The sequence below is a fragment of the Podarcis gaigeae genome (assembly GCF_964106915.1).
Source record: "Podarcis gaigeae genome assembly, chromosome: 6".
Taxonomy (NCBI): domain Eukaryota; kingdom Metazoa; phylum Chordata; class Lepidosauria; order Squamata; family Lacertidae; genus Podarcis; species Podarcis gaigeae.
The window spans coordinates 59,370,609-59,394,574 of record NC_139682.1 but is presented as its reverse complement, the minus strand read 5'-3'; the positions used below and the strand labels follow the sequence as shown (position 1 = coordinate 59,394,574).

The window sequence follows — 23,966 nt, the reverse complement described above, 5'->3', positions numbered from 1 at the left end:
ATCATGAAACATTCATCCAGCCTTGCTGCTCAAAGAACTTTACATAAGAAAAGCTTCTTTTTCTTCTTCTATCACATACCAGTGAATAGTGTCGATAACAAGATTTCAGTAATATCTGTTTACTTTTTAAATTAGAATTCGTTCCTCTTTTTTTCTTAGTCATTAGATGGTTAGCTGAGAAATATTCATCAATCACAATGAACAGTAATTTTTTATTGTGCTCACTAATTAGAAAATATACAGTAAGTAGCATTGCAAAGCCTGCTCTATAATTTTATTGTAAAATTTAAATTCAGCTGGGGACCGTTGAGAAACCAGATAAGATGTTCACAGCATTGCTGAATCTCTGGCAAGGCTTAGACTGGAGACCATAAGGCTGGTGGGGAACCTTTGGGAACCTATGGCCCTCCCAGATATTGTAGGGTGACCTCTCTCATCATCACTGGCAGAGGAAGGGGGTGCAGGGGGTGCAGTCCGCCTCAGGTGTCATCCCTGAGGGGGGGGTGACATCCCCCCCACCCCCTGGGATGCTTGCCCTGCCCCGGGTGCACAGCATATGCGCCGCTCCGGGTGCCAGAGCAGCTAGCTCTGCCTCTGCCCTATGCTGACTGCAGCTGATGGGAGCTGGAGTCCAGCCACACTGGAACAGGCACATGCTCCCCAACTCCTAGGTCAGTCAGTTAGAGTGTGGTGCTGATAACGTCAATGTTGCGGGTTTGATCCCCAAATGGGACAGCTGCATATTCAGGCTGGACTAGATGATCCTCAGGGTCCCTTCCAACTCTATGATCTTTATCTCTGTGCCAAACAAAGGCCAAGATAAGAGTCGCTAGAATAGTGCCTAAATTTGACTATTGTGTGCTTAAGTCAATCTAAAGATGTATAGATTTTATCATTCAATAGAGTGTTTGATTGTGATGAAAGGGCATGGGATGGCTCATTACACTGATTATCATTAGTATGCTAATTCTGGAATAAAGCTTTCAAACACAGACTGATAGTGGCATGGTGGAAATGAGCTGTGAGGTGGGCATGTGGAGAAGTAATCATATGACAGTTTCACCAGAGGTCAAACTTGTCCCACCAAGTTCTCCATACCAGTTTGGCTGTGTGGACATTGGCTCTAATGTACATTAACTGACCTCGATTGTACATGCTTTCAGTTGGGTCCTTATTATATCTCGTGGGCTTTTATAGATGTGCAAATCTAAAAGTCTGCTTAGGCAGACAGTTTCATTTTATACATAGGCAACACAGCTTCAACAAATTTATCACAGAATAAACTGTGGGCTCTGCAACACGGTTTATTTCCTCATTCAGTTTTTGTCATAATTTGATTTTTGCATTGCAGGGCGCTGCCAGACATTAGGTGGAAGCAACCTTGTCATTTATTCATTGAGGTAGCTGCTTTTTCTCCTGGTTCTATCAGGTTAACAGTTAACATTATTTCTCTCCTTGAAATGCCCCTTTGGCTTGGCTGAGATGTATCATAGATCAGCGTAGCTTCCAGGACATTAAAACATTAGTCATCAATTAGTTTTAAACTCCTGCTATAATAATATATCATTTATCTAGCCTGCTGTGGCATTTTTGTGAACATTTAATTTTTTCCCCTTAAAGGGCATCTTGGTTTTCCTTTCAAGCTCACTGCTACATCTTTTCTTTGTCTCCCATACAGACACCATCTCCTTAAGGAACAATAAAATTTAGATTTGTTTGACCTGCACTGGGGGTTCATTTAAGCAGGATGGATTTAATTGCTCTGCCTGGTCTCCCAGACAACTTTTATGTAATATTCCAGACATTTACGCACTGTCTTTTGCGTGGCTGCTAGCAGGTGCATTTGACCAAGGATAGATGCCTATAAAGCAGGCCTTACAATTCATTGCCCATCTCCTTGGTAGTCCTCTGGGAAATTGCTGTGCTCTTGAGTTAGCACTGGGATCTCATTAAGGGCTCACATCATTGCCATGTCCTGGTTCCTAATAACATTTGCTTTTCTCTTTAATGTTCAAATTTATAGTGCAATTAAAGACATCAATACAGATGCCAATCCTTGTGTGACAATTCTTAAGCAATACTTCAGTATTTTCCCTTGCAATGAACCAGCCCTAAATATTATGGCATTTGGGTATTGCTCTGATTCTGTGCACTCCTCACTTCACTTCCAAATCTTATATTTCATATCCTTGCCTATTTGCTCTCCATTATTAATCTACAGCACAGACCCCTGTTCATCTTTTTTGCTTTTACCTAAAGAGTTATGTACTGAAGTTCTCACCCTGGGCCAACGGGGATACTGTAGATAGTTTTCACTCAGGTCCGAATATGCAAATAAGGGATTGAAAGTGACATTCAGTGATTGGATAGTTACAGAAAGTTATTACAGTTGCATGGTACTGGAGCTCTATATAAGCAGGCTGGCTGAACCCTCCAGTTCAGTTCAGTTCAGTTCTGGCCTATGAATAAACAAGAGCTGTTTGAGGAATCGCTGTGTCGTCTGATATGTTCACCCACAACTTAACATAAAGCACTTTTCACCTACAGCTTCCCCAGAAACACTTGAGTCCAGTTTCTCTTATATTCCTACATGCGCCACCATTGACCCAGTCATTTTCATATAATACTAAAAAAAGAGGGAGGTACAATAGTATATTGCAACTGCTAAGCAAATGCAGGTCTCGGTTTCTCAAGATTGGTGGCTGTTGCAAGATCTTAGGCAGTGGCAGAGGAAAGGGGGTGCGGTGGGAGTGGCTCACCCTGGGTGTCACCATTGAGGGGGGTGACAAAATGCCGGTCCGCCCGCCGCCTTCCCCTCAGCTGTAGGGCAGCTAAGTGGGAGTAGGCAGGCAGACTCCTCGGAGGCCCCACAGAGCATCCTGCCCCGGCTTGCCCCACTCCCGCGGGTGGCTGGCCCTGCCCCTGGGTGCAGGGCATGTGCACCACCCCAAGGAGCCCTATCAACTTGCTCTGCCGCTGATCTTAGGAGCTGGGTGCTTACCACACCCTCCCAAACTGTTTCAAAACTGTCTCCTTTGTCCAAAGGAGACGATGGGTTGGCCATGGAGTCTACATCCCTTGCTGTCAGTTATGAGTTTGTCATAGGTACAGCTGTGTATTTTGTTCTCTTCTCCTGTTCTTAATGCATTGGGGGTGGGTTGCCTATAAGCTGCTAATGCTCTTGTTGAAAGTGCTGAAAAATCTCTAAATTCCTCTGATTATGTCCCATCCCCCTTAAAATGCACTCCATGCAACTGGCAAAATAAAATAAGATACATCTAATAAAATCAAATACAGCTGGGTCCACCTCTGCATACTAGTGAAAGATAAGACCTTTCATATTAAATATATAAAATGGATATGTATCTTTAACTCACTAGCATATGCAGGGCAGCAAAAGCAGCTTAGAACACAACAAACACACATACCAGAAAAAGCAACTAGCGATGATCCAAAAGGCATGGATGGTTAATGAAGGCATTTTCCCTCTACCACATATTCAAACTCCCTGGTAACCCCCATGATACAAAAACTCACATATATTCCAGCAAGGACTGGCAATGTATAAGAAGGTCAACAGCAGACCGAGAGAAATAAAACGGGTAGGGCTTGAAAAATCACAGCTGTAGCAATTCTGCCATTCCCATCAGACACCTGTGATTAAGGGAGGATTTGGTTTGGTTTGTGTTTATGGTGAATCTCCCTACTCTACATTTTCCAAAATAATATGTGAATCAAAACAGGCACACTTTAAACTATACATTTCTCCAGATTTTGCCATGCACTTCTCCTGCTATGTCATATGCATTAAGATGCATTTACTGGTTGAAAATATCAGAAGTTTTTTTAATTGTTTTTGTTTTGTTTTGTTAATTCAATGTTTTATGTAGTGTTTTTGCTTTTGTTTTTGTATTGTATTATATTGATTTGTTTAATTCTTTTTTCTTCTTTTAGTAATCTTTAAACTCTTAATAAATAACAATTATTTTTTTAAAAAGATGCATTTACTGGAATAAAGCGTGCATATATTGGCAGACATACAAACATGCATTATATCAGGGGGAATTACAAAAAAAAAAGTCTATATTAGGCAAAATTGCATACAAAAATGTGTATAAGAGGAGAAAATTGCTCTAAAATGCTGGCAAATTCAGTGGCGGAGCTTCATGCTCTGGCACTGGGGGGCGGAGAGCAGGCGGGGGCGGGGCTGGCGCGCATCCTGAGGGCATTGTGCGCCGCCCATAGGGGCGTGGTGCCCAGCGCGGGTGGGGGTGAGCCAGGATCGCACTACCGGGAGCGGTGCGCTCCCCCCCAACGCCTCTTCCTCCGCCAGTGGGTGAATTTTCAAGAAGATTTTTTAAAATAAAAAAATCACAAACTGATGTGGAAATGTGGACAACTGAAAATTAGAAAAATGAGAAACAGACCATTGACAGATTCATTCATCACTAAGCAAATGCTGATCAAATATAGATGCTGTGTTTAGAGGGAGAAAAACAACAACAAAACCATTGGTATTTAATACTTTCACTTCAGGAACTCTTAACATAATGCATGAATGGAAAGATTAAGAACTGTAGCAATCCAAAGCAACTCTATTGAAATAATGCAACCTTTGTATCTGTTATCTGAGGATCTTGACTGTTTCTCAAAGTCTATTTCAAAGCAAAGTATTAGCTCGAAGTAAGCAAGGCATTGTTGCTGCATGAATGCATCTATCTCACAGCATATGTGCCAATAGCCTTGAATTTGCCTTTGTTTTTGTTTCGTTTTTAAGTAATGCAAGACCTTGAGAGATATTTAGGCCTGGGAAAAAGTCTATCCTTTATCCTTAGTGGAATTGAAGTTCTCTTCTGGGCTCCACTACATTGACACCATTCAGGTTTACCCTCTTTTGCTTTCCACAAAATCATATCAACAAGGAGTCTGGTGTATCTTAAAGACTAACTCATTTTATTATAGTTTTCATGGACTTCAGCAGATGCATGAAGTGTAATCCTCTTCGCTTATTTGTGTGTGCACATACACACACAGATGTAAGGCTAGCATCATACTGAAACTTGTGTGGCTGCTGATGCTGTCTATTAGAAGAAGAAGAAGAAGAAGAGTTTGGATTTGATATCCCACCTTTCACTCCCCTTCAGGAGTCTCAAAGCGGCTAACATTCTCCTTTCCCTTCCTCCCCCACAACAAACACTCTGTGAGGTGAGTGGGGCTGAGAGACGTCAGAGAAGTGTGACTGGCCCAAGGTCACCCAGGAGCTGCAGGTGGAGGAGCGGAGACTCGAACCCGGTTCCCCAGATTACAAGACTACCGCTCTTAACCACTGCACCACACTGGCTCTCAAAAAGATTATTTTTTGTAATGCGTTCCTCCACCCAAAACACCGCAACATTTCCTATGTTTAGTGGCTACCTATGGCTATCAGTGGTGAAGGAAAGCCGCTCTGACTATGGTCAAAGTCACTCTCCATATTGTTATACAAGACCCTAGAACTGAGCTCCAGTTGAAAAAATTTGGATGGAAGCATTTAAGCCCTAACTATAAAGGCTCTGTTAAATCCCAGCTAATTGTGTAGTGGCTGCACTATAACATTTCCACACTATTGATAACATTCAAGGAATGGGCCTAAAAGAGCCTGTGAGTGCAAACTCTTCACACCCATTAAAACTGTACAAAGATCTGCTTCTCTGTTGGAAGACATATGATACAATCTCTGAGTTAAAACATTATTAAGAGTATCATAAATGGCAGGTTCTTAGAAAAGGGATACAAAGAAAAATGAACCCCCAGCCATGGGAGAAATGGAAGAGAAACAGCTGCCTTAAATATTCCACACTGACTTTATAAAAGAAAAGAAAAAAAACTGGTCAGCTGCCAAATTGTCCTTCCCACCTTAGAGAGCATTTGGAGTTGAAGGGAACATAAACAAATCTTTCCATTCTTTGTAATTAATGGTTGATCCGACTTGGTGTCCAGATGCGAGAATTTCATTATTTGATTTGAACTTGATATGGCACCAATAGGGTGGGTTTTTTAATTATTATTTTCTGTTTTCTTTAAACTACACCCCCATTGTTGTTTAGTGTGCTCTTAAGCAGTTCACATGGGGGAAAGCATGTCGTGCCATATGGAAAATGTCAACCGTGTTTTGTTTTTTTTCTAAATAGGGTTCATTCATTCACATCCCTCCTTCAGCGGCTGCAGGACGATGGAAGAAAGTGGAAAATAGAATGGATTTGTATTAACATCACACAGACTCAGGCCAAGTTTAAACTTTTAAGAACACTTTTATGTTAAATATAATGGAACGCTTGAATGTTTATTAAAAAAAACCAACTCATTGAAATATAGAGTGTGCCACAGGGTTGAGAGTTCTCACCCTCAAGACTATACCTTCTTCATCATAAATTCCTCCCACTTGCTTTAGTCACATGGAGCCAGTCACATTCTGTGTTGCTGCTTAACTATGAGTCTCAGTAAGAATTTAAAATAACTCTATATGTGTACAATCCCTTTGGGCGAAACCTAGGTGGTATAGTGGGCAAGATCCATGATCAGATCTCCGGACATTTTTTCCTTTGCTTGGAAGAGGGCATGATGAGAACTTAGGAAGAGCCGTGTTAGATCAAACCACAGGCCAATCAAGTCTAGCAACGTTTTCTCACAATGACCAACCCATACCCTCCAACATCCAGCAGAGGAAAATTGGGACGCATGCCTTTTAGAGCCATGCTCTTGCCAGAGGACTCATGCAATAACCTGCCCCCCTAAAGGGTGTCTTTCAGGGCACTGCTTTTGCGGCAGCCAGGTGACTCGTGTCAGAGCATGGCCCTCAAAATAAGGTCACACTCTTGCAGGAGCCAAAACAATGACATGGAAAAAGACTCTGTATGTGTATTGCTAATGGTTTAACATTGGAAAATTACATTGAGGTAAGCCAGAGCTCTGTAAGTGCCTACCAAGTTAGCTGTTAGTGTACCTCTGCTCTGCTCTCTGACATAGTGTTTAACTTACTTAGATCACATGAGGGGAGGTGTTCAGTTGCAAATCTCCATTTTAAGAGAGTTGTCATTGTTCTCAAGCCACCAAAGACAAAGGTGTACAAATGATGTCCCTCCTGGAAAGAAAACAGCTCTAGGTTGTAATAGAGTCTGTGTGGGTTTTGATTTCAGTTCCCTTTTGGAGTAATTTTATATTTGTAAGATGCAGAACCTGTGATTGGACAAGTACATGATTTTATGTAACTATTTGGATGCATCATTATTGTTTTAAGTTTGTTTTGAAGAAAGTTCTGTTAGTAAAGCTTAGAAACTATATTTTTGGTCTGGACAATTTTTATTTCAGCAGCACTCTTCCTACTTATGCTCCTGGTATTCAGCAACTGGTATTCAGTATTCAGCAACTGATATCAGAGGCAGTATACAACCTTCTTGGCTAGTGGTCATTAATAAGATTTACTCCATAATATGTTTGAGGAGGAAGATTAATTCACCATGTGGTTACTTTTTTCACTCAGAAACTGCTGTAGTCTATGTCCAGATATTTCATTCCAGGGTTAGAGGTGGCGGTAACCCATTAAAACCCTGTCTGTTATTGTACCCTGTCATCATCACACAGTCATACATCTTCTATACAGTTAGGTGCAAGGCATGCCAATGACTGGGGCAAGGTACAAGATGATAACCCTCCATTGGCTGCACACACACACCAATTCCATATATAAAAGCTGAGGAGGACTGATAGTTGAAGCTTAACTGCAGTACTGGTGATGGATGGGACACCAATCCTGCACTGCATGTCAGGGCAAACGCCTAGCTTTAAGGGTGCAGGACAGACAACATAGTACATACATCACTTTTTCACCGCTCCCTTCCCTCAAGCATCTGCCGCCTGAGGCTGCCTTCTCATTCTACCTAATGGTAGGGCTGGGCCTGCTAATGTCTTCTATCCCCTGTTGCTTTAAATCCCACCAAGACTTGGATCCTAAGCAACAACTCCTGTCCTAAATCAATCCAATTTTGTCCCATTGTGCTTTACTAAGATAAGGTTTTCTTCCCACTAAAGTCTTCCATGTGAAATCTGCATATATTGGATTGTTTAGTCATGGCTTCCCACGGTGTGCTTGTTGTCATAAAAATAATGTTGCGTATTTGTTAGATGGCATGGTTTTATATGCAGGCTTCATGCCAATGATTACACAGAAGAGCTTTTTCCTGTAGAAATTTTGTGTTTTTATGACTGAAATCCAAAGGGACTAAAAGCATTAAAGTTTCAGGACCCTGCTAATGTGGGAGTTCACTGAGCACTGAATGAGTTTGAACTACCAAATGGTAAAATGGATTAAAATAAATTTTGTTTTGAAGAAGTGGAAACTCTGTGGGCTAGGAACCCTAAAACTACCCACCATAAATTTTTATCTGCCAGTGGGAAGGAAAGATAAAACAGAAGAAAATTGATAGAGGGTTATGAGAAGCAGTAAACAATGGACAGAGAAACAGGGACAAAGCTGGGAATGGAGCTGTAAAGTGGGAAAGGAAATCCCCCCATATTAATTCTGTAACAATTGCTTGCACATTTTTGGAGCCCAAACTGGATTCCAAGCCAGTTTTGTCACTTAGCCAGGGCAACTTTTAAAGTTAACATCTTCATCATAATATCCATTATCTTTCTGCATAGTCCTGTCATTTGTTTCAGCTTCCACGGAACAGGCACAGTTTATAAAGTGTATTTGGGAGCAAGCTCCATTGTGGAATTTGTGGGGAGAAATTTTGGTAAGCAAGTATGTCGTCGTCCTGTAGGGTAACCTTTTTCTAGGACACGCCCTCTTTTTCATGGGTAGAGTCGTCATAGAGTCGGCAGATGTGTCCGCTTCAAAATGTGTTGCGCTTCAAAATAAACTGGTTCTTTTCTGGCTTATAGATATGAAAAAATGCCACAACCATTTTCTTTTTTTGCTAACCCATTGATGCCCACTTATATTTTGGAGAACCATTGCAAGAATCTTCTGAGGCAAGTGTTCAGCCGTAAAGTCCTCTAAAGAAGGGGTGAGGAACCTGTGGTCCACCAGCTAGTGTCTGACTGCCGCTCTTATTAGGAATGATGGGATTTGTAGTCCAGCCAATACTTGGAAGGCCCAGAGGCCCCCCCAACCATACCCATTTCTGTTTCTAAAAGGGTATATGGATTAGCACCTGCACCTGCATGGTATCATGAATGTCACTTTTTCTCCCTAATGCATGTTGATTGATTTTTATTCATGGAAGCTGTCTCATAGTCATCATTATTTGTATAAAGTATCTGCCATTACTCATAATAGATTCCCCCTCCCAACATATTCTCTTGATCTGAAATTGTGACAATTTGCAACAAAATGTTCAATATATGCACAATATGGAGGCGTGATCAAAGAGGTGGCATAAGAAAATACGAGAAATGTGTTTTCCTTGTAGCAGCTCGTAGTTAGTGCCACATCAAATGAGCAGCATTAGTCACAAGCAACATTTGGTTCCTGGCAGTTAGGCACAGATCAAATGGCTGAGCACTTCTGAGTGCATTATCACAGTTAATTTCTATGAGGTTCTGTCAAATGCAAGCATGGATATTCTAATGGGCAGCTTCCAAATGCTCTTTCGAAAGTGAGACCTTTGCATCGTTCAAACTCCCATGCTATCCTTTCCCACTTCCTATGTCAACTTTGCTTTTTGCCCTCTGCTGTCAAACCAGCAAGGCCTCAGCCGCCTCAGTCCCTCACTTTCAGCTGCTCCTTAACTGATTATGGAGAGATCGGGCATCATTTACCTGCCTACTAGTGACCTTTTGAGTGGGTACAAATACCAAGGAACTCTTGGCAGTACAAACTTTTCCTCCACAAGACAGTCTCAGGCTAAAGCCACATCCAGACATCAGCACCCCATGAAACTGAGAAGATGGAAAGTACATTGGGGTAAGGTGGGTGGCTTTCCCTCCAGGATACATAAGACACACACACACAGTTGGAATCCAGCCATGCAGGTGGTACATCTTGTGCTAGCCTCTGTCAACCAACCATTGCTGAATCATTCTGGCTTCCAGACAGTGATGACTTGAAGCCCTGAAACAGGCACCTGGCTGTGACCTCAGCCAAAACAGAGCTTGAAGGATACCGCAGCACCACCACAGTGAGTGCTAGCTTCTGCAATAGGCTGTGAAGAATTCCCTCTTAGCCCTGAGGAGGAATCATCTGCAAAGCTCTTCACCACCTTTTCCTAAGGTGGAGGCTCCAGATTGGAGCACATCCTACATTTAACACAGGGAAGTTCAAAAATAGTCTTCCCATTGCAATTCAACTTCCTTTATGGCTATAAAGGGATGCGAGTGGCGCTGTGGGTTAAACCACAGAACCTAGGACTTGCCGATCAGAAGGTCAGCAGTTCAAAGCCTCATGACGGGGTGAGCTCATATTGCTCGGTCCCTGCTCCTGCCAACCTAGCAGTTTGAAAGCACGTCAAATGAAAGATAAATAGGTACTGCTCTGGCGGGAAGGTAAACGGCAATTCCGTGCGCTGATCTGGTTTGCCAGAAGTGACTTAGTCATGCTGGCCACATGACCCGGAAGCTGTACGCCAGCTCCCTCAGCCAATAAAGTGAGATGAGTGCCGCAACCCCAGAGTTGGTCATGACTGGACCTAATGGTCAGGGGTCCCTTTACCTTTACCTTTATGGCTATAAAATGTGGAATTACTTACCTGGGATTGCCACCTTCATGTCATGGGTCTCCCATGTTCCCACTTACAGCTATCAAGAGAACAGAGAAAGGTGAAGATGACTTGGGAACTTCAACTGGTCCAAATTGCAGCAACCAGGTTACTGCCTTGGCTTCCATTTAGAATGTGCAGGACCCCTGCTTAACCAGCTCCACTTCCAGGCCAGTTCACTTCCAGGCACAATTTAAGGTGTTCACATTAATGTTTAAAGACCTAAACAACTTAGGCCCCAAATATCTGAATCTTTTTTCCATTCCTCTTGGGTGTTCAGATGGGAGCCCACATGGTGGTTGTGTGGCAACCATAAGTTTGGAACGTGGCAACTTGGAAAAGGGCAGCCCCTAAAACATTAGAATCCTTCCCCAGAGAGGTGCATCTGACACCTTCATTTGGTAGTTTCCATCCTATGCTGAAGACACGCCTCTTTACCCTGGCCTTTGACACCAGACTTTTCTTTATTTTAGGACCCACCCTATTCTTGTGTCTTTTTAAATATTGTATTTTGAAATTGCTGCAACATGCCTACGACTTTATGGTGAAGCATAGGTAAGAAATCAAAATAATGAATTGATGATGATGGTTCCTGTGGCAAGTAATTATACTGGCCTTGTTTGTATTAGAACGAATATTTTGAGGGAAAATTTCAAGGGATTGAACTTACTACTAGAGGTTTACTGATGGGTTGTGTATATGCCTTAATTTAAACACAGCATTCCACTTCTAAGTAACAGGATACTCTTGTATGGCCTTTTTATTGATGTCTAGGAAGAATGTAGCTCCTAATAAATTGTAGCGATGTCTGTGGTCATATGTAGTGAGATCTGTTGTTCATGCCATAGAATTCAAGACCTATATACTCAAAAGGCTGACTGCCACTACAAACCCTGGCTGGCAACGGTCTCTTAAATATACTACCTATGTGCCAAATTCAACCAAATCAATGTTATTCACAGCTTTCCACCTCTCTGTTACTCATGAGGATTTGCCAGTGTCCAAGTCTGGATATTTTGCTCCTTACAGGGCTGTTGTGACAGTTACTAAAATAATTCACACAAAGAACGAAGCACTGAACATTCAAAAATTGTTACATGCATTCTTATTATTGACACACAGTATTATTATCCTCCCAAAAGCATGTATTTAAGGACACATAAGTCAAACTTTTCGCATTCATTTGCTAAAGAAACTCCTGAAGTATTACTAAACATGCTTTCAGCAGTCATTGGACCCAAAACAAAGCAACACAGAAGTAACACAAGTAGACTCCAAGTGGACTTTGGTCCATGAAAGATTATGCCATAATAAATTTATTTTCTCCAATAAAAATAACTCCCCGTATAAAATGAGGAGCACAGTTTCAAACTTCTGTGTCCCTTGACTGGGCTCACAGGCTGTGTCTTTCATCATGCCATGTCAGAAATGAACACTCACACAGAACAGTTTATTATGTCAAATGAGACATCTGCTGCTTGTTTGGATGGCAAATTGGCAAGTCTTTAATATTGTCATATTGATCCAAAAAGACAGTAAACAACCAAGTGGCCATGGAAACCGCACATAGTTTTTTCCTGTTGCTTTATTCCTAATTGTGAGTTTAATTCTGGCAAACGGAGACAGATTGGCAGCACTAGAGGACAAAGTCTTCTGCTTCCCCAGAGATCAGAGGCAGCCTGGATGAAAACAACACTGATTTCTCCCAAAACTTTCCCCTTAAACTGCCTCTCCTAGATAATTTAAGTTATGGGATATGGGGTGGTGGTGTTTTTATTACTCTGCTGAATTTTTCTTCTGGCTATCATGCTTAGGGTGCAAACAAAGGAATAAGGGAATTAATGCCAGGCCAGGCATTCTAATAATTGTGTAATACGGGACACCTGCCTACTAAGAATGTTGCTGATGTCAGGAAGCCAAGTCAATAGGCCAAATCATTCTCTTCTCTCCCCTTCTATGTTATTAACCTTTTGTCTGCAAGTGCAACCTAAGCCTGCCTTTTTGTTCAGGCCATTGTGAAATATCTGTTCCACTGAACAGAATGCTGATTTGTTCTCGTAGTTATAGCACATGCACACTTGAATGGCATCTTTTCAGTCTAAAAGTATCCGGCAACTTTTCTGCAAAGATTGGTATCTCACACAAAGTTGTTGCTTGTTAAATATTGGTCAAGAGAACAGGACGTTCCCCAGTTCTTTTGCTTGCGTGAAAGCAATAAGAAATAATAGTCTCGTCAAAACAAGACTGAAGACGCACGCTACATGTTGTCACATGAAATTACAGGCTTCCTTGATTAGATCTGCAACATCTCATTTGGAAGAAATATGCTTAGTTCAATGATGGGGTGGGTGGGGAAACAGGGTTAAGGAAGTGGGAGAGCTTCCTTAAAAGCAATGGGGAAGGATCAGTCTTATATGGAATGCAAGGTGGACAGTCAACAGACTATATCATGCTAAAGTGCAGTTGCACACTTACTATGGAATCACTTATGTCTTCCTAGAGTGATTCATCCCTTTAAAGGACAGATTGCAAGGTGTATATAGAAAACTAGTTGCAGTATCAGGTCTGTTGGAATCATCCAGCATATTGATTAAGCTGCATTTATTTTGTAAGTAAAGGTAAAGGGACCCCTGACCATTAGGTCCAGTAGTGGCTGACTCTGGGGTTGCGGCACTCATCTCGCTTTATTGGCCGAGGGAGCTGGCGTACAGCTTCTGGGTCATGTGGCCAGCATGACTAAGCCACTTCTGGCGAACCAGAGCAGCGCACGGAAATGCCGTTTACCTTCCCGCCAGAGTGGTACCTATTTATCTACTTGCACTTTGACGTGCCTTCGAACTGCTAGGTTGGCAGGAGCAGGGACTGAGCAATGGGAGCTCACCCCATTGCGGGGATTTGGACCACCGACCTTCTGATCGGCAAGCCCTAGGCTTTGTGGTTTAACCCACAGCGCCACCCGTGTACCATACCCCAAAAGTAGCAGTAGGGGACCTGTGGCTTCCGCATTCTGGTTGACTGCAACTCCCATCGCTATTTGCCATACTGCCTGGTGCCAATGGGTAGTGTTCAACAATATCTAGGGGGCCGGGGCACAGGTTAGCTGCCTGTGCCCCAAACAAAAGGTTCTGGACACGTTATAGCCTAGGAATCTAGTGACCATAATGCATTCGCTTCAGTATACACTTTGGGAGGGGGCTAGCCTAGACAATTGGAGGGTGCAAGAGGGTCTTTCCTGCTGACAGGAGCAAAGCCCCAGTGCTTCCAGATCCTCACTGAATTCCTGATGTCCTACGGGCAGACTAAAGGTGACAATATGGACAAGCAGTGCAAAATAACGACAATGTATCACAAGTGCTACAGGAAAACATATAAAGAGGAAGATAAAGCCTAACACTTAGTCTCACATAACAGATGCTCATTCCAATTTAATTCTGGCCACTAAACACCAACCCCAAAAGGGAATTCATGTAGTGCTCTGGGTGGTGCCTGAGCTTGATGGAGTATCCTAGAAGACTGCCAAGAACACCTGACAATCTAACATCATGTTACATTGATGCAATATCAAAGATGATGTTGTTTGGCCATTTTTAGACACTGTAATGGGCATAAGGGGAAGAAGCAACTCCTTGGGTGCTCAAGTTGCTGGAGCCTAGTGAGTATCTTCAGCTACCATAGTCAGTATCTTCAGCTGTGCCCAGGAGACAACAGGAAGCCAGATAAGACCTTGTAGTGCTGGTATTACGAGCTTCCATTTGCATACACACCTGCCAATTCCGCTGAAACCAACAAGGCTTACCATATGTCCCCAGAACTGTGAGGGAGTGGAGTGTTCCAGAATAACAACGTTTATGTGTGATATCCAGAGAACTTTGGTTTTGTGGTGGCATATGATCTAAACAATAAAAATATGAACATAAATCAGTAAACTCAGGCACAAGCAGGCTTTAAAATTTCAACAAAACAGAGAATGGATACGGTCACTCTCCCACATCTTTCTCTCCACAGAAGTAATTCCTCAGGGCAATCAAGGCAGTTTCAGTCCCAAGACCAAGCCTAAGTCCAAACTGAGATGGATCTAGAAAGCAGAATTACAACTAAACTAGTTTCTAAGCCTACAGCCTACAAAGATATTCGTGACAAGAATTGCTGGAGAGAGAGAGAATATGTGCATATGTAGTAGAGAGGATGATCTAGAGCAAAAATTAGAAGCAGAATAGCTATGGTGAAACAAACATTTTATAAAAAGAAACACCTGTTAGCAGGAGGAGTAAGTATACCTCTGAAAAAGAAATTTATTTTAAAAACATGTGGAGTACAGTTCTGTATGGATGTGAAGCATGGGATATAGATAATATGGAAGAATGGAAATGAGAGGCATTTGAAATGTGGTATTTGAGAAGAATGCGTGGAGGTAGTTGGATAAAAAGGAAAAGAAAAAAAAGAAAAACTGGATTGAATAGGAAAGGGATAAGGGCTGGTGTAAAGTGTGAGGAAGATGCTATTAAGGATAATAGGACACATTCTGAGAAATGGAAGGATAGTCAAGATATAACTGAAGAGCAGTTGGAATGAAAAAGAAGAGCTTGGTCTAATAACACAGAGAAAATTTAAGGGACAAAACGAGGCAGAGACACGCAGATGTGAAGAGGCTGACAGAGATGAGTGGAGAGTTGGCACGTGCAAGAGGGAGGAGTATTAATAATTGTGTACCTGATGTCTCTGTTGCCATTTTTGACGAAAAAATAAATAAATGTTTTGTCACTGGATTGTCAGAGCACACGTTTCTTGAGAATACGTGTGTAATCCCCAGGGATCCAATTTGTAAACCAATAAGGAGACAATCCAAACTCTGGCCACTGACCAAAAGGGCTCACAGTGGTCAGAGCAGAAGGTGGGAGGGGCAGAACAATGTGATCAGACTCAGAAGGGCCTGATACAGTCATGTAACAGCAGTGAGACCACATCACAATCCAACTGCTCAGATGTTCCCTGACTCTAAAATGCACAGCTGGGGTGGGGGTTCTGATGCCTGCCACTGCTGGAAATGCCAGTAGCAGCTCCTCCAACTTCATTGGTGGAGTGGTCATTGTGTCACCCCATCAGCATCATCAACTTTGGCAGAAGAGCTGGGTAATAGAGCATGCATTTAACCCCTACACTGTCTCTGCTTTCAAAATTCTGAGCAGCTCCCAATGCATCATTAATTCCCCTCCTGGGGTTTGGTGTGATTTCTTATGCCCGAGTTTTGGTTTTTCCCCCTAGGAACTACGGGAAGTTAAAATTCCATGTGTCTCTTTTTAAAACCTCAACCCATGCTATCTTGTTTGCTGTTGTGTCACCACACAGTGGATTGAGTAATTTCTGACAGCAGGTTGGCCAACTGCTCAGAGGCAGCCTTTGAGAAACCATCTCCTACATTTTGGCTTCTGCTCTGCTGACATCTGTTGCAGAAAGGGAGTTCACCACACCCTCGTGTCAGTATGCAAACACTTGGATCCCAGGAGAAAGCTAATAAAGGGAGGGACTGCAGCATTTTGAGACCCATTTCTAAAAAGATAATTAAGTCTCAAGGTCAACAAGGGGGTGGCGGGAGACCACAACCCAACATAGAGAGTTAGCCAGTCTTGGTGATTTAAATGGGACTTGAGCTGCAGTCCTACACCTATTCAATTGGATTGACTTCAGAGTAGACATATACAATGATACCTCGGGTTAAGAACTTAATTCATTCCAGAGGTCCGTTCTTAACCTGAAACTGTTCTTAACCTGAAGCACCACTTTAGCTAATGGGGCCTCCCACTGCCACTGCACCGCCGCTGCACAATTTCTGTTCTCATCCTGAAGCAAAGTTCTTAACCTGAGGTATTATTTCTGGGTTAGCGGAGTCTGTAACCTGAAGCGTATGTAACCCAAGGTACCACTGTATAAAGTTGCACTGTTGAATGCTTGTAACTTAATTGAAGTTGCTGAACATAATATACCATGGGAAGCCAAAATAGTTCAAAAGCAGTTGGCCCATGACTTATATACGCTTCCATGAGTAGGGATTGTGTCAACATCTATGTCTTGCAAACATTGTTGACACTGTGGAGCTACAGTATAGAGTAAAGAGAGTAGCGGAGGGACATGGGGGAAACAGGGCTTCACCTTTTCAAACAGCTGCATTGCAAGCAGAAAAAAACATCACAGCTGCTTTAAGCCTAGAGATGCAGTAACAGGAAAACTTTGCCTGTTGAATTTATGCATATCATTTTACCCTTAAAGTTTAACTCCCATTGAGGAAGAAGGAAAAAGGAGGGAGTTGGAAACCATAAGCAGTGGTAAGCAATACCAATTCCACTATGGTTAATTAAATAAAAGGCAATATTCCTTTTGTTTTGTTTAAAATCCTTGACTCATGTCATAGCTGACTTGTATTTAATCCCAGCCACCCTGCCATGCTCAAGCTCAGTCTTAAATCTTCCTGGAAGCAGGAAAGAGGCAACAATAAACCTGAAAGCTTTAATACTGTAACAGCAGGTAAGCTGGCAGATCATCATTAAAACTTATCAGTCGTGTCCCTCTGACTGCATTGTCAAGCTGTAAATTCACTCTGGATGTAAAGCATGTGCCTGCTGGTATATGCCTGAGGGGGTTCTGGGAATTAACTCTGCTCTCAAAAACTATTCCAGTTATTCATGTGACTCAGCTGCTGAAATCGGGATCCTTTTGTGGTCACATGGCAGCATGCTGATTCAGTCTCTGCTAGAGCAGCATGGGATACAGGAAAGAGACACCTCATCAAAGAAAAAGCCACTTTCTCTGTTCGTATTAAAAGGAAATCATTTCTGGTTAGGGATCTTTTAAAGAAGAAAAGCCACAGCACCGTCAATTTGGCAGCATGAACGCTCCAGGCCGTACAGATAGAGGTAAATATTGTTTTATGTTTTCTGGAGGAGGAAGAACTCCACAAATATAGATCCGTTTCTCAGCAGCTTCTGTGCTGTATTCTCCCCTCCCTATCTATTAAAGACATGGCAGGAGGATGGAAGCACCAAGCACACTCGCTGCCCACCTGAGGGTTGGTACTCTGTGCTGTGTGCATCCTCCTCAGATGGTTCTGAGGACTGCCTCTGCTGACTATGCAGCCTTTTTATAAAGGGCCACAGCCTTCCTCAACCTGGTGCCCTCCAAATGTTTTTGAATACATCTCCTATCTGCTCAAGCCAGTGCTTGGGTCCGCCAGGTTGCTAAAGGCTGCTGCAAAGCACCGGTCCAATCAAGGCAGGGGAGCCGATCTCATGCTCTGATTGGTTCCAACACTCTAACCACTATGCCACTCTGCCTCTCCCCATCACATTGGCTGCCTTAGTTTTGCTGACCCAGCTCTGGATTCTGCTAGGCAAGGCCCGCTAACAGCTCCCTAGCTCTTACCAGTCAGCCCCTCCTGGACAGCTGTTCCAGACCTCAGATTCAGACCCTGCTCTGATTTCTGGTGACCTCTCAACTGTGTATGGTTAGCAGTAGTGGACATTCCTGGAAAACAGTCTTAACAAGTAAACGGCACCAAGGTGCAGTAAGGATCAGGGTTGACATTTCCTCTGCTGATGACCTGTCACCAGAACCACTGGTTCAAGCCTAGTGACATATTCCATGCCTAATTAGTGAGGTCTCAAGCTCCACTCCCCATTTTTTTCTTGCTGGAAATCCTAGCTGTCTGTCACAAGCTAGAGAAGATTCCTGTATTTATAGTGAACGAGGGCAGCAGAGTCTTTGTGGAAAAGAAGCGTACAAATAGGTTGTACAAATAGGTTGTAAAGTGTATGCACACACTCATGTTTAAAGACTGGGGCTGCAGGTCGGAGCTAAACAATATAAACTTAAGGCCTTTGCAGATGACCTGGTTTTGACATTACAGGAGCCAGAATCTAGTACGAAAAGGGTTCTAGAATTGATTCAAGAATTTGGTCATGTGGCAGGATTTAAATTAAACAAGCAAAAAACTAAGGTTTTAGAGAAAAATTTGACAATAATGGAAAAAGAAAGGTTTCAGAAGGAGACAGATTTAAATGTGGTTAAGAAAGTGAAATACCTAGGGATTAATATGACGGCTAAAAATCTGAATTTATTTAAAGATAATTATGAAAAATGTTCGTCAGAAGTTTAAAAAGATTTAGAAATTTGGTCAAATTTGAAGCTTTCCTTGTTGGGCCGAATCGCCGCTATAAAGATGAATATATTGCCAAAAATGTTGTTTTTGTTTCAAACTTTGCAGCTTGTGGACAGGATGGATTGTTTCAAGAGGTGGCAGAGAGATATTTCTAAATTTGTCTGGCAGGGCAAAAAGCCCAGAATAAAATTTAAAATATTGACTGATGCTAAAGAAAGAGGGGGGTTTGCCCTGCCAGACATGAAGTTGTACTATGAATCAGCAGCATTCTGCTGGTTGAAAGATTGGCTACTTTTTGAGAACACTGATATTTTGGACTTGGAAGGGTTTAACAATGCGTTTGGGTGGCATGCATATCTGTGGTACGACAAGGTCAAAGCTCATAGAGCATTCAAAAACCATATTGTCAGGAAAGCAGTGTTTAATGTCTGGACAAGATATAAAGATTTATTAGAAAATAAGACTCCAAGGTGGTTATCACCGATGGAAGCTAAGGCTCTGAAAAGACTCAATATGGAGGCCAAGTGGCCGAAATATTGGGAGATATTAGAACAAGAAGGAGACACACTGAGATTGCAGAGTTTTGAGAAACTAAAAGATAAAGTGCGAGACTGGTTGCATTATTATCAAATTAGAGAGGCCTATAATTTGGATAAAAAAAATAGGCTTCCAGGTGGAAAAATCAAAATTGGAAACAGAATTGTTAGAACCTAAAACTAAGATACTTTCAAGAATGTATAACTTGCTGTTAAAATGGAACACACAGGATGAAACGGTCAAATCAGCTATGATTAAGTGGGCGCAAGATATTGGTCATAACATTATGTTTGCTGACTGGGAACAGTTATGGACCACTGGTATGAAATTTACGGCATGTAATGCCTTAAGAGAAAATATTATGAAAATGATATACAGGTGGTACATGACCCCAGTCAAGCTTGCAAAAATTTATCATTTGCCTGATAATAGATGCTGGAAATGTAAAGAGACTGAGGGAACATTCTTTCATCTTTGGTGGACGTGCCCAATGGTCAAGGCTTTCTGGGAAATGATCTATAATGAACTGAAAAAGGTATTTAAGTATACCTTTCTTAAGAAACCAGAGGCCTTCCTTTTGGGCATTGTCGGTCAATTGGTGTCAAAGAAAGACAGAACATTCTTTATGTATGCAACAACCGCAGGAGGATACTCATCGCAAAATATTGGAAGACACAAGATTTGCCCACTCTAGAAGAATGGCAGATGCAAGTGATAGACTATATGGAATTGGCAGAAATGACTGGCAGAATCCGAGATCTGGGAGAAGAGTCGGTGGAAGAGGACTGGAAGAAGTTCAAAGAATATCTCCAAAAACATTGTAAAATGTTTGAATGTTAAAATGATGTTGGATATAAAGATAACATGGCATTAGTGACATAGTTAAAAGGAATATGTAAAAATGTTTTAAAAGAAAAGGATGAAAGGACCAGAGTAAAATTATGTCGAAATTTATCAAAGTGATATAAGGGATTAAGTTATAAAGAATATGTAAAAATGGATTTAAAAGGAAAGGAAAAATCGGAGACATAATAGGTTGAAATGTATAATATTGAATAAGATTTGAAAGAGGGTAAGGAATTGCTGAATTTCATTGTGTAAAGGGGAACACAGAAAAGGGAGACGTGAGGAAGCCAGGAAAGAGGGCTATAAAGATAATAAGCAAAAAACTAGATTTTCATTTTTCTTTGTTTTTCTGTCTCTTCTTATTTCTTTTTATGTTTTTTATTGTACTTTTTTGTCATGTTGGATTGTGTTGTTTTTCTTTTATTGTCTTTTTTTTGGTTTGTTTGATTGTGAAGTTTGTTTTATTATATAAAATCTTAATAAATATTTTTTTTTAAAAAAAAAGACTGGGGCTGCATACTCACCATACAGCTAAAGCACATTACCCTCCAAGAAAATAATCTTGGGAACAGTAGTTTACCTATCATAGCACTACAATTCCCAGCACCCTTAAACTACAGCTCCCAGGATTTTTGTGGGGTATACTTTAAATGTATGGTGTATGCAGAGCAGTAGAATATTACTGTCATAATGTTATTTTATTTTTTTTATTTTATACCAACTATTCTTCTAAGGAATTCTATGGGATCAGTCAACCAGGGTTCCTTGTACGTTTCAATATTTATCTGAAACGGTCGAGTGACATGATATGGTGATTTGGCATGCAATGCTGTCAATACATCAACTACATACGGGCTCATTACCCCAAAACCAAGTGAAGAACAGAGTTTAGCATGGTATCATTACTGCACTCTAATAGCAGCAACAGAGTCCAACTCAGCCAGGGTTATTCTGAAGGAGGAGAATAGTGGAAGAAAGCAAACCTTCTTAGACCATTCCCTAAATGCAAATCTGAAAAAAGCAAAGAAAAAGCAAGCATATAAGTACAATAGACATTTCAATTCCTCTGGAATATGCATTTGTATTAAAAAGCCACGAGGTACTGGAGAATTTAAGACATGCCAAAAAATCCTTGCCTGGGAAAATTAGGGGATTTCCATTCCTGCTGAAAAATGCAATGAGTGAAAGCTTTGAACTTCAGAAGGAGGGAAGTCCTTGAAAGGCAAGGGATGTCCAGATTTCTGAAAGAGGGGGCCTTTCATTATTAAAGCTACTGATAAATGTATCAGGAAAAGTGGGGGAGGGCTCTAGGTAAATATTAACTGTATATTAATTATTAAACCAGAAAGTAAATAGAAACCCTCTTAACCAAGGAGAGAGAGAGAGAGAAGTTTTAAAAATACCCACTGCTGAATGCTCTCAAGGAGAAGGAAAATCCCTAGAGGGAAAACAATAATTGTTTTTGACCTTCTACAGTTAAGGAGGCATTGGTAAAGGAACCACGCTGCTTCCTTTATTGCACGTTGAAGCTGGCTTGCCTGTGCTGCTTCTAACATTGCAGTTCCAAAGTAGACAGAGGCAGGGCTCATGTGGCTTGTCTGGGCAATCGGAGCGTAATGCAAGGCAGCATTTCAAAGGCTGGTGCTGTCTCGAGAGTGATTTATGGGGCACAAGAGGGATTCTGATGTGTCATTCTGCCGGGGGGCAGTGGCTGGAGGGGGTGGGTGGAAGCAGAAAAGAAAGCAACACAAGGGTCATGAACAAAAAGGAATTTGCTTATCCCATTTCCGTCTAGTTCTAAATTTCATTGGAGCTCACGGTTGTCAGGTTGTGTTTATGTCTAGGCTTTATTGCTGGATTTAGCGCGATGTGTAGTCTCTGAATGCAGGAGCAGTAGTCACCATTTCTGCAACAAGAATCATAGAATCATAGAAATGTAGAGTTGGAAGGGACCGCAAGGAGCATCTAGCCCAACCCCCTGCAATGCAGGAATCTTTTGCCCAACATGGAACTCAAACCCATGACCCTGAGATTAAGAGGCTCATGCTCTACAGAGTGAGCTATCCCAGAACAAAATGTGCTTTAATTCTGGTAGCACAAATTAGTGATGCCCCCCTCCCCAAGTATCACAAATATAGCAAATAATAAACTTGCTTTTATCCAACTGTATTTTTAACCAAAGCGCATCCTTTCCAATGGCCTCCTGCAGTTCCTCTGGACAACATCCCGCCTCTTGTCCGCGAGAGTCTTGATAGCACAAGGATGGAAGACTGAGGAAATCCCAACTAAAGAATCATGGCTGAACTGGCAAAATTGACAATAAGCTACAGGACAAGGACAACTGTGACTTCAAAGAGGAATGGGAACCCTTTACAAAGTATTTGAAGATGCAACAAAGTGAATTGGACTTCTTGGCAGGTTTTGAATAAACACTCACAAACGTTTTATTGACAATAATCAGTTAGACAATTTAAGGATTTATACAATTTTATAACATGCAGAGAATAGCATTTACAGAGAAACCAGAGATTGGAACTGAGGGAAGTCAGGGGGGTGGGATGGGAGGGGGGAGGAGAAAAATGGGGGGAAATTAAGGATATGTTTTCAGAGAATATGTTTTGCTTAAATTCCTGATAAAAATTAAAACAAAAACAAAAAACATCCTGCCTCTTGTTTCAGATTGCTTGGCGGACAGAGCATCCTACACTGATGTCCATGGGAACTCCAACAAAATCTGAAGCTCCCCATATGCTTCTCACCACTTGAACATGTCAATAGTCACCGTTGCTCAGCCATGTTTTGAGGGCCTGCTGCCATCTGTTTTGCTAGACCACCATCGAAAAATTGCATCTAACTACTTGCTAATCGCATTTGCATCATACTTTTAAAGCACTATTATACCTCACAAAGAATCATTGGGAATCAGAAGTGGGTTGAGTGCTGATGTATTTAGATCCTGATTGTGAGCTTTCCATAGGCATCTGACTGGGCATTGTGAGAACGGGATGTTGGACTCGATGGGCCTTTGTTCTGATTTCCTTATGTCCTTTATCCATTCCTAAACAGGCAACTCTAGCCATAAAAACTATAGCTTGGGGGAAATTCCTTTCCCAGATTTGACCAGATATGACCATTGAACCACACAGAAACTAGGGGAACGTCTTATCAGTTGATTAAAAGCTTGAAATTCATCACACATGAGAACATGTGGAAGAAAGAAAAATTCCTGACATGTGCAAATAAGACAGATGGTAGTGACCATGTGGTAACCAGAATGTTGTGTTGTATTCAGCATTGTCTACTGTCTAATACTTGCTCACAACATCATATATATATTATGGGCTAATCCTGAAACCCAAAGAAGCATGAATAGTAAATAGCTAAGTCCACATTAGTTGTGAGCATCTGACAAGGTCAGAATTCAGCCAATTTTGTTTTTCTGGGTTGACCAACCAATCAAAATAGGTTTGGCTGGTTTTGAGCAATTCTCAAAGTGGTGTCTTCTCAGACCACGACCACAAGCAAGTACTAGATGTATGTAAATAGTGAACTCAAAAGGTGTATCACTCTGCCTTCTGCATTTGACTGATTTGCTGTTTCAGAATTGGCTAGATATTTCAAAAATAGTTAGAAAATTGTTCCAGTGGTTGATGAACCACCAACACCAGCCAATACATAGATGCTGTCTCTAACTAACT

The 23,966-nt window shown here is 41.7% G+C and overlaps 1 long non-coding RNA gene across 1 annotated transcript; it reads left to right on the top strand.

Moving 5' to 3' along the window:
* Nucleotides 1–22,566: 22,566 nt before the first annotated feature.
* On the top strand, nt 22,567–23,543 carry LOC310846396. Its single transcript, XR_014565274.1, has 2 exons — nt 22,567–22,686; nt 22,948–23,543. It is a non-coding gene; the product is annotated as an uncharacterized lncRNA (long non-coding RNA).
* The last annotated feature ends 423 nt before the right edge of the window (nt 23,544–23,966 follow it).